Raw genomic sequence first — 11315 nt, 5'->3', positions numbered from 1 at the left:
GTTGTAAAGAGAGAAGGTAAAAACCCTGTATTAAGTTTGGACCTATTTTTCTTCAAATAAACTGATCCTACCTTTTGGACTGGGATAACTTAAAAGACACCTGTGCTCTCCTCTCCTGCTTAAAAGGTAAGACTGCACCCTGCCACTCACACTTAGGTAGGAGCACACTCCATTTACTGATATCAAAATCCTTCGGGATCCCTTAAACAGATTAAAAAAGAGTTGTCTGAATTGAAACAGCAGTTAATTGAAGCTGGTTCTTCGGGGGGTTAATAGAGGTGAGATCTTGCTGACGTTGGTGGATCTGAGCCAAGCAGTAAACTTACATAGACTCAATAACTTCGGTCAGGTCAATTAGTAGGTCAGAGTAATTTACCGGAATAAATTATCAGGACCTCGCAGACTCTAAACACCAGTCGGTGCCTGCCGGTGAGCGTGGAAGTGTGGTCTGCCACAAGCGGGCTGCAGGAGCGGGGCTGTCAGAATCAGCTTGTAGATGGTATTTTAAACTCGATGCGCTCTGAAACTACGGGGCGGCCAAGGAAAAAAAATACACATGCGTTAATCGCGTTAAAATAATTAGTGGCGTACATTTTTTTTTATTATCGGTTATCGGTATCGGTCTTGAGAAGCAGGAAGTTATCGGTATCAGTTTCAAAAACCAATATCGTGCATCCCTAGTAATAAGGCTGAGATGAGAACTCTCCATCGTATTTAGTCCTTAGCAATATGCTGCGCCTCTCCCCATGTAGGGATGGGTACCGAGCCCCGGTATTAAATGGGCCCTGGGCCGGAATTATTAAAGACAGTGGTAACGTTAAGCTCCGACGTTTTCTGACTTTTTATCGGTACTGGAGACATTTAAAAAATATATGTCATATGTATTATTGCTACATACACATTTATATCGCAGTTTAGTTTCACCAACTCCGTTTCTAATATGCAATAAGACTACAACATGCGTCCATGATGTATTTTCGAGCTTTCCAATCCAGACGAGATCTCTCTCTCCCGTCTGTGTGCGAGGGGGCGGGGCCATTTGTAAAGGTCTCCTGACTGTGTTACAAACTGTCATCCTGGTTAGTGGTTACTCTGGGTTCTGTCTTCAGGACATTTTTTTGTTAATTGGATGGGACTTGATTGGATTCAATATTAGAGTAATTTTCTCATTTGTGTGTTTGTTTAAATATATTTGGCCTTTGTTTATGTGATTGAATGAGTTACTCAAATAAAAAGGTTGATGAATTATCATCTAATGATTTGTATGATGTTTTATTTATGTTAAAGGTCACTTTGAATGATTTTAACTAATGATAATGTAGAAAAACTAACATTTTAAATTCGGGGCGATCCACATTAATTTCGGGACGGCTTATATTGTATTTCGGGACGGTTCCAGGAGGATGGGGAAAAAAGTTAGTCGAGAGCCCTGGTGCATGGGCTGCTGGTGGCTGTGTCGGCAGGAGGGAGGTGTGCTAGGCGAGACTTCTTTGCTGGCTGGGTTGATCGTGATGGCTGTGGTGGTGGCCTTTGTACCGAGGTGTATCTTAATCTTGTGGCAGGCACAGATGGAGGTGGAGGCTGCTGTAGTGATGCTGCTCCTCTGGTCCTTGGTGGTGATGGCTCTGGTGAAGGCCCTTGAGCCACGGTAGATCTTGACCTGGGTGCAGGCACAGATGGAGGTTCTTGCTGCTAGGCCCAGGCAGCTGTGAAATCGGAAAGAAATGTAGGACAATAATTATTACTAAGTTCATTAAAATATAAAGTTCAAGTGGAATGTTTCTCAAGCACAAATAACAATGCACAACTCAAAATAAAATGGGGAGGTGGGACAGGAGTCTCTCGACCCGACTGACTGCTCCTGGTCCGCGTTCAACACGGCGTTGTGTTGTGTGGTCGAATGAATATGACTTCCTTCTTGCCAACCAGCTTTATTATATGTGCAAACAGAATATAAGGAAATGGCTTCACCAGCTTTCTACCTCAATACTTCTCCTCAGTGAGGCCTGAAGCTAACTGAGAATGTAAAAATACATTTAGCCAATCAAAATAACTGTATGTCTGACATATTTCGTTTTCTAATAAAAAATTGACATAAATACAGATGCCATATTATGACTTTCATGAAGGATTAAAGCCTTTTTCATTTACAGTATATAATACAGTGATAACAGATAACACACACAACCCGACTGTACTCACAATATTAGCATAGCATTAGCGCTTTAGCATTTAAATAATATGAACAATTATGACCTCAGACCAGCATTTCACATATTTATACAAACAGAATAAACTTGAAATGTAAGCCAGACTAGTGCACGGGACTCATACACATAGTAGAGCAACATTATTCAGGGGGAAACAGCCTGTGTTAAAGAAGCTAGTGGACGCCATTAGCCACACGCTAGTAGCGTAGCTTACAGAATGACATTACACTACACATAAAACAGTTTCAAAGACACTTCTTAGATCGAAATATGACATAATCTGTGTACACACTACTAACCTGTTGCACAGGGGAAATGAATGAAGCAGAGGGAAAGTTACTGCCATGTTCTTCTTCTTCTTCTTCTTCTTCTTCTTCTTCTTCTTCTTCTTCTTCTTCTTCTTCTTCTTCTTCTTCTTCTTCTTCTTCTTCTTCTTCTTCTTCTTCTTCTTCTTCTTCTTCTTCTTCTTCTTCTTCTTCTTCTTCTTCTTCTTCTTCTTCTTCTTCTTCTTCTTTCAGACGACGGTTGCGTTCCGATAATCCAAAAATCTGGGGCCCATTCCAATAGTCCATTTAGTTTAGGAACCTTCCTAACTCAAGTGAAATGACCCGGAAGTACGTCACTGGCAGCCATGATAAGTGCCGTTCCAATTCTCCAAATGAAAGGAAAGGAGGTTTCAAACTTCCTTTATAACCTCCTTTAGTTTAGGAACCACTGGACCTCCCTAACCGAAAGGAGAGGAGAAAATGCTGCCCCACAATGCATTGCAGCCACAGCATTTGCCGTCACTCAACAGTCGGCCGTTCACGGACACAAACGATAATGGGAGAAATTATATCATGAAAGTCAAAAATCAAAAAGAGAAATATGAACGTTAGTTTTTACTGAAATGATCAAATAAAGTCAACATTTCACTGAGCTGTGTGGGGTTGTTCAACTTTTAAAAGATGTTTGAATGGTGATATACACAGTGATAGATGTTAAGGACTGTAGTGCCGAGAGATATGGAGTCAGAGGCGGTGCAAGGAAGGTGCAAGAATAGTGATTTATTCACAAGCTGCAAAGGACATGTTGTCGGGTCGCAGCCCGGGTCGACAAGAGAGTGAAGTCAGGAGGGCACACAACATATATAGTAAACACATAACATGTCAGTGTGGGAACAATAGCCCCAACTGTAGTTCCATGTATGAATTATGTCCCAGTGTATTAATAGGTGGTCACCACACAAGCCCCCCCAGAATTCAAACATGGCAAAAAAATCCTCGCGTCCGTGGAGGAAGCACCACAGGGGCCGAGGAGGGTGGGGCCGCAGCTGAGGACCGGGCCATGGAACGGGCCATGGAACGGGCCACAAAAGGGGGCCGCAGGAGAGGGCAGGGGCCCTAACGAGGGCGAGGGCACCCACACCGGGGGCCGCAGTAGGTGTCGCGGAGAACCCAGTAGGAAAGAGCGCAACCCGGCCGCAGGCAGACGCACAACGGCGGCGGGCACGAAGCCCTCGGCAGGCGTCGAGGTATCCCGGAAGAGAGGAGCAGTCCCCCCGGGAGGAAGGAGCGCAACCCGGCCGCAGGCAGACGTGCAACGGCGGCGGGCACGAAGTCCTCGGCAGGCGTCAAGGCATCCCCGGGAAGCAGGAGACCAACCCGGCCGCAGGCAGACGTGCCGCGACGGCGGGCATGAAGTCCTCAGCAGATGTCGAGGTATCCCCGGGAAGCAGGAGAGCAACCCGGCCGCAGGCAGACGTGCCGCGGCGGCGGGCATGAAGTCCTCAGCAGGCGCTGAGGCATCCCCGGGAAGCAGGAGAGGCCAGGACAGGGTCCCGGAGCACGCCACCCATGGGCCGATGGAGCATGGGCGACGTCCGGAAACGTCGAGGCGAGGAGAGGGGTCCAGGAGTGCGCCACCCAGGCGCCGATGAACGTGAGTGGCGTCTGGATATCCCCGGAAGGCAGGAGAGGCCAGACAGGCTCCGGAGCGTGCCACCCACGGGCCGATGGCAGCATGGGCGACGTCCAAAACCGTCGAGGCGAGACGGGGTCCAGGAGTGCACCACCCAGGCGTCGATGAAAACGTGAGTGGCGTCTGGAACCGCCGTGGAGGTGGTGAAAAAGGTGAGAGTGTCCACATGAGGTCAACCGGCTGGTCGAACCTCCTCTCCGGCACCAGAAACAAAACAAACTCAAAAGGGCTGATAGCCGTTAGCACTAGCCGTCGTTAGCCCCACGTGGTTAGTCGCTAGCTGCCAGCCATGGGTAGCTGCCAGCCGTCGTTAGCCCCACGTTGTTAGCAGCCGGGACGTGCAGCCGCACGCCCCGAAGAACAAACCCATGAGGTAGCAATGGGGTTGCTGGTCGACCCAGCAGGTCGTGCATCGTCCCCCCGTTGGATAGAAAGCCGATGCGGGAACGGCGAGCAACGTCTCCAGCCTTCTGCGGAGCGCGCACCGAACCTCAGTCCGCGTGCCGGTGGCAGCCACGGACGTCTCCAATCAAACCCCGGCATTTCGAGAAAGGAACTCGAGTTCCTTTTGCCGTGTTCGGCTCCGTCCCGGAAACTTCTCAAGACGTATCAGGGTCACCAGTGTAGTGCCGAGAGATATGGAGTCAGAGGCGGTGCAAGGAAGGTGCAAGAATAGTAATTTATTCATAAGCTGCAAAGGACATGTTGTCGGGTCGCAGCCCGGGTCGACAAGAGAGTGAAGTCAGGAGGGCACACAACATATATAGTAAACACATAACATGTCCGTGTGGGAACAATAGCCCCAACTGTAGTTCCATGTATGAATTATGTCCCAGTGTATTAATAGGTGGTCACCACACAAGCCCCCCCAGAATTCAAACATGGCAAAAAAATCCTCGCGTCCGTGGAGGAAGCACCACAGGGGCCGAGGAGGGTGGGGCCGCAGCTGAGGACCGGGCCATGGAACGGGCCATGGAACGGGCCACAAAAGGGGGCCGCAGGAGAGGGCAGGGGCCCTAACGAGGGCGAGGGCACCCACACCGGTGGGTCCACTATCCCTTAACCCCGTGACGTTTCACTCAGAGGTCAAGGAATAGGAGATAGGGTTAGAATTTAGGAGCTAATTTTTGGATTATCGGAACGCAACCCAGCTCCTAAATTCTAACCCTATCTCCTATTCCTTGACCTCTGAGTGAAACGTCACGGGGTTAGTTTGAAACAAGTTGAACAAACTCCTCACAGCTCAGTGAAATGTTGACTTTATTTGATCATTTCAGTAAAAACTAACGTTCATATTTCTCTTTTTGATTATAATACTGATGAACGTTCAAAACAAAGCACTTTGGCAACTTACCACATACGTTTTAAAAAGCTTAATAAGCACCGTAACTTTCATGATATCATTTCTCCCATTATCGTTTGTGTCCGTGAACGGCCGACTGTTGTGTGACGTCAAATGCTGCGGCTGCAATGCATTGTGGGGCAGCATTTTCTCCTCTCCTTTTGGTTAGGGAGGTCCAGTGGTTCCTAAGCTAAAGGAGGTTATAAAGGAAGTTTGAAACCTCCTTTCCTTTCATTTGGAGAATTGGAACGGCTCTTATCATGGCTGCCAGTGACGTACTTCCGGGTCATTTCACTTCGTTAGGAAGGTTCCTAAGCTAAATGGACTATTGGACTTCAGCCCATGCCGTTTCTCTAACACTAAACCGGAAGTGAGGCTAAGAACGGCGAACTTAAAGATAACAATACCATTAGCACTCCTACTGGTGACTTTATGAACTGCAAACAAATTATAACATTATAAAATGCCTTTAAGGCAGCACACTGTTTGAAGCGCTGCACATTATATAAACTAACGTTACACACGGCAACGACCTGCAAACAGTCGTGACTTGTGTGAAGTGTAACATTAAACAATATATTAACATATTAAATACAACATTTATGACACCACTCGTTCCACTCAGTAACCCTCTTTGTTCTAAGACATGTGATTACAATGCTTTTCAAGATGTATCTATCCATTTTCATTCAGCCTTCATACGCGATGCTGTTTCTTGGTAAGCTTGACAGTAATTCTTGACTCCAATGAGGTGAAGAGGCTAAAATTAAGTTTATAATGTAATCTCTGGATGTTCTCAGACATCTAGGATATGTTCTTGTGAGTACCTGGGCATAATGTAATAAAATATTCCGACTGAATAATTGTGATACCACTTTTACCTACTGATAATCTAAAACCTAGCAACGGATAATGTAAAATTCTCGTGAAAATATAATGCATCATTGGGAATTGATCACGTTTTCAGGTTTGTTTATTTATTTATTTTTAAACTGATAAAGTTATACATTACATTACATTGCATTTAACTGACGCTTTTATCCAAAGCGACTTACAATAAGTGCGTTCGACCAACAAAATACAAACTTGAAGAAAACAGAATCATATAAGTACATCAGGTTTCATAGAGCAAAAACATTTCAAGTGCTACTCAACTTGCTTTAGATAAGCCAGTCCTTTATCAGTATATAAGTGCTTTGTTAATAATTCTGTCGCTCGAAGTGGAGTCGAAAGAGATGAGTTTTCAGTCTGCGCTGGAAGGTGTGTAAGCTTTTTGCTCATTCCACCATTTTGGAGCGAGGATAGCAAACCCACGTGTTTTTGCCGATGGGAACTTGGGTCCCCCTCGCAGTGAGGGTGCAGCGAGCTGTTTGGCTGATGCAGAGCGGAGTGCACGTGCTGGGGTGTACGGTTTAACCATGTCCTGGATGTAGGAAGGGCCAGATCCATTCGCAGCATGGTGCGCATGTACCATTGTCTTGAAGTGGATTCTAGCAGTTACTGGAAGCCAGTGAAGGGAGCGGAGGAGCGGCGTGGTGTGGGAGAATTTAGGAAGGTTGAAGACCAGACGAGCAGCTGCATTCTGGATGAGCTGCAGAGGTCGGATGGCACATGCAGGTAGACCAGCCAGGAGGGAGTTGCAGTAGTAGGCGTGAGATGACGAGACCCTGGACCAGAACCTGCGTCGCTTTCTGAGTCAGCTGGGGACGTATCCTCCTGATAAAGCGTGTATCTGCAACAGCGGGTTGTAGCAGCTATGTTTGCAGTGAAGGACAGGTTGTTATCTAGGATCACACCCAGATTCCTTGCAGTCTGAGTCGGGGAAACAATAGAGGTGCCGATGTTGATTGTCAGGTCAAGAGTGGGACAATCTTTTCCCGGAAGGAAAAGCAGTTCAGTCTTGTCAAGGTTGAGCTTGAGGTGGTGAGCAGACATCCACTGAGAGATGTCAGCTAGACAAGCAGAGATGCGTGCGACGACCTGGGTCTCTGAGCGGGGAAAGGACAGAATTAATTGGGTGTCATCAGCGTAGCAGTGGTATGAAAAACCATGCGGGCTAATGACTGATCCGACCGAGTTTGTGTACAAGGAGAAGAGGAGGGGACCAAGAACAGAGCCCTGAGGGACCCCTGTAGTTAATTGACAAGGGTCGGACTCGGACCCTCTCCAAGTTACCCTGTAGGTGCGGTCTTTGAGGTATGAGGTGATGAGGGAAAGTACAGAGCCTGAAACTCCAAGTTCTTGGAGAGTGCGAAGGAGGATCTGATGATTCACCGTGTCGAATGCAGCAGACAGGTCCAAAAGGATGATGACAGAGGAGAGGGAGGCTGCTTTAGCCATGTGCAGTTCCTCAGTGACAGCAAGGAGGGCAGTTTCTGTGGAGTGACCTGCCTTGAAACCAGACTGGTGCGGATCCAGAAGGTTGTTCTGATGGAGATAACAGGAGAGTTGTTTAAAGACAGCGCGTTCAAGTGTTTTAGACAGGAACGGGAGGAGAGAGACAGGCCTGTAGTTTATAACATCAGACGGGTTGAGAGTGGGTTTCTTTAGGAGAGGGTTTACTCTTGCCTCCTTGAGACTGTTTGGAAAGTGACCAGAAGTTAGAGAAGTGTTGATGAAATGGGTGAGAAACGGTAGAATATCAGGAGCGATATAGTCTGAAGGAGGTTTGAAGGGATAGGGTCCAGAGGACAGGTGGTAGGACGAGCAGAGGTAATGAGGGTAAGAACCTCACTTGGAGAGAGAGGGGAAAAGGAGGTTAGTGTATGGGTGAAAGATGGGTCAGGTGACCCAGCGGTGAGTAAAGGTGAGTCAGAAAAAGAAGAGCGAATATCATCAACCTTTTTTTCAAAGTGGTTAACAAAGTCGCTTGACAGAAGGGAGGAGGGGGAAGGGGCTTTGGGAGGGTCCAAGAGGGTGGAGAAGATGGAAAATAGTTTTTTGGGATTGGAATAGGAGGATTGGATCTTATCTTGAAAGAAAGTGCTTTTTGCCTGAGAGATCAAAGCAGAGAAAGAGGAGAGGAGAGCCTGATAGGTTAGGAGGTCGTCATGGTGTTTGAATTTCCACCGTTTCCGCTCTGCTACCCGAAGGATGGTTCTATTAGCACGCAGTGCGTCATTTAGCCAGGGAGCAGGAGGGGACTGACGAGCCTGCCGAGATGTGAGAGGACAGAGAGAGTCCAGAGAGGATGAGAGAGTAGAGAGGAGAGTTTCTGCAGCAGAGTTTGGAGGCAGGAGTTGGAACAAGTCAGAGGAAGGGAGGGCTGAGAGAACCGATGAGGCAAAGGTAGAGGGGGAGAGAGAACGAGGTGCAGGATGAGAAGAGATTAGTTTGTTATGTTTGGAAAGGGGTAGAGAGAATTAAATGAAGAAGTGATCGGATGTGTGGAGCGGGTTTACAGAGGTTAGAAGCAGTGCAGTTCATACACCTGGGATGTATGTCATACACGTGTGCCATGGCATACATTCAGCTAAACTGAAACTATCTCCATCATAGCTACACACTGTGTTGTGTGTCTACTTGCACTTCATCCCCTCGTCACCCTGTTTGTATATAAGTCATGGTTTTCTGTCCTGTTCTTGTCGGTTCCTTGTTTGTCTATGTCATGAAGTTCTGTTTTTTCCGTGTTGATTGTTGTTACTTGAGTTCCTGTTCTGCCTGTTAAATATACATTTTTATTAAGTTTTCTGCTGTCTCCAGTCTCTGCATTTGGGTCCAACCACTCCTTGCTTCACATGACAATGATTGATTTGTACTATATATCGAATTGCTATTTTTGCCATTATTGTATTGTTATTAGTGCTTTTGCAGGGAATTATTATTATTATTACTTTAAATCTCATAGATATTAACACTATTATACATATGGCTGAAATAATCATCACCATTAATTGTTTTGTGATATTATGTCCCTCTTGTTTTCATATATATATTTATATATGTGTCCCCTCTTCCTTCACAAGCACTATATATCAATATATAATACTATTCTGAAGCATGCAATGAAATAGAAGCAGAAAATGCTGCAGTGTTTGTGATGAACCTTTGTATACATTTCTGAATAAGTCTCAGAATCATTTTGTGGTACAATTAATTTGATATGGTTGGATATCGTTTTCAGCTGGAGCAACACTAATACTGAGGCTGATACCCTCCCATTTATTTGCCGTGAAACGCAGAAGACAGGCTACCACCTTAATTTGAGGGTGAAGTGTCTTGCCCAGGGACACAACTACATGTTGACTGCAGTGGGATTCAAACTTGCTATCACCTGATTCGAAGTCCAGTACACTATCCACTGAGCCACAGCCCCCCATTAAATACAAAGTCATTCAAAACAGATAATAAAAAAAGCTGGAGAGAAAAAAATTCCACTCGGCCATCTCGAATGTCTGACCCACACTTAGAACATTACTCTACAAGCAGATTGTAGTAATTTTACACCCACGCAGTGCATGGTCGAAGTGCGCATATTTTACGTACTTAATCATGGGCAGTAACTACAGACCCATAGCATTAACATCACACTTGTGTAAATGGAGGGAGAAGATGATAGTGTATAGACCAGGCATCCTCAAACTACGGACTCCGGTCCGGATCCGGACCGAACCACCACTGTCTCCGGACTCTGAGCAAATTATACTTTTCATATGTATGATCTCTCTGTATTATATGTGAGACATCGCCACAACGCATTCGCAACGAGTCAAAATTCTCCGCTATGTCCACTGCAAACAGCGCTCTGCATGTCTGACTGTTCCACTGTGTTCCACCTGTGTTTGTCAACGCTTTGGTCCAATCACATTCAGCATCCAGTCAGCGTTTTTTTCCCCCCAAACAATCTGCGAATCAGAGGCACAGTAGGGCGGGTCTTCGCGGAATGCGGGTGGGAAAAATGTGTGTGTCTCTTTCAACCTGTCTAAGTCAGAGCGAGAATTAAAACAAAAACGAAAAAAATTCAGAGCGAGAGTTAACAGCTCATCTAGTTCCATCTGTACTGTAGCTAGTAGCCTAGTTTCACCTACCGGGGTGGCAACTGACACCCTAAAAATAGGCCTTGCCACCCCAGCTGCCACCCCAGTTGGCAGCTTTGTTTTGAAAGAAAAGTTGTGGCTCATCGGACATTTATGAGAGAAAGTCTCTAATGTCTGAGTGCAAGTGAATGCAGCACAAGATGCACGTCATGTAACCCCTCCCCCGGTCCTGGCGCGAGCGTGGACATAAGATTTGGCGGCGATTTCATTTTGAACTGGACGGCGCAAAACGAGAAGCATTCGGACCCAAGCACTGAAGGAATGAGGTATTTGCGGTCTACAATGACAGAGAAGAGACTGTCAGTTTGTCTGTACTCAGCATTGAATCAACACGCACTAAAGCTGTTGATCTTAATACGTTTGTGAGGCGTTTTGATGAACAAGATGGTAATCGCCGCATTCAGCTGTAATAGACATGTCAACTTGATGCTCTGCTCACGGATGAGCATACAAAATTATTAAGATGATGACCTTACGTGTGTAAATATATTGTTTTCTTTGAGGGGGTCTGCCCCCAAAAAACTGTTTTAAGTCCTGAGAAAGTCAAATAAGACGGTGTTTAAAACTACACTGCCCAGCCAAAAAAAAGTAACCACTTTGATTTAACTAGGCCAGTAGGTAAGGACTTTCCACTGGATAATAACTGCAGTATAAAAGAATGCATGACTGAAGTGATGGAGACCATGTTGAAGGCAAACAAAAAGAGGAAATAACAGGTCAAATCAAGCAAATCCCCTCTCAGATTGCACAGCAACCAGAAGAACATAA

Source organism: Gymnodraco acuticeps, unplaced genomic scaffold (assembly GCF_902827175.1).
Source record: "Gymnodraco acuticeps unplaced genomic scaffold, fGymAcu1.1, whole genome shotgun sequence".
NCBI classification, from domain to species: domain Eukaryota; kingdom Metazoa; phylum Chordata; class Actinopteri; order Perciformes; family Bathydraconidae; genus Gymnodraco; species Gymnodraco acuticeps.
The sequence above is the reverse complement of the archived record's forward strand: the minus strand, read 5'-3'. Positions refer to the sequence as shown.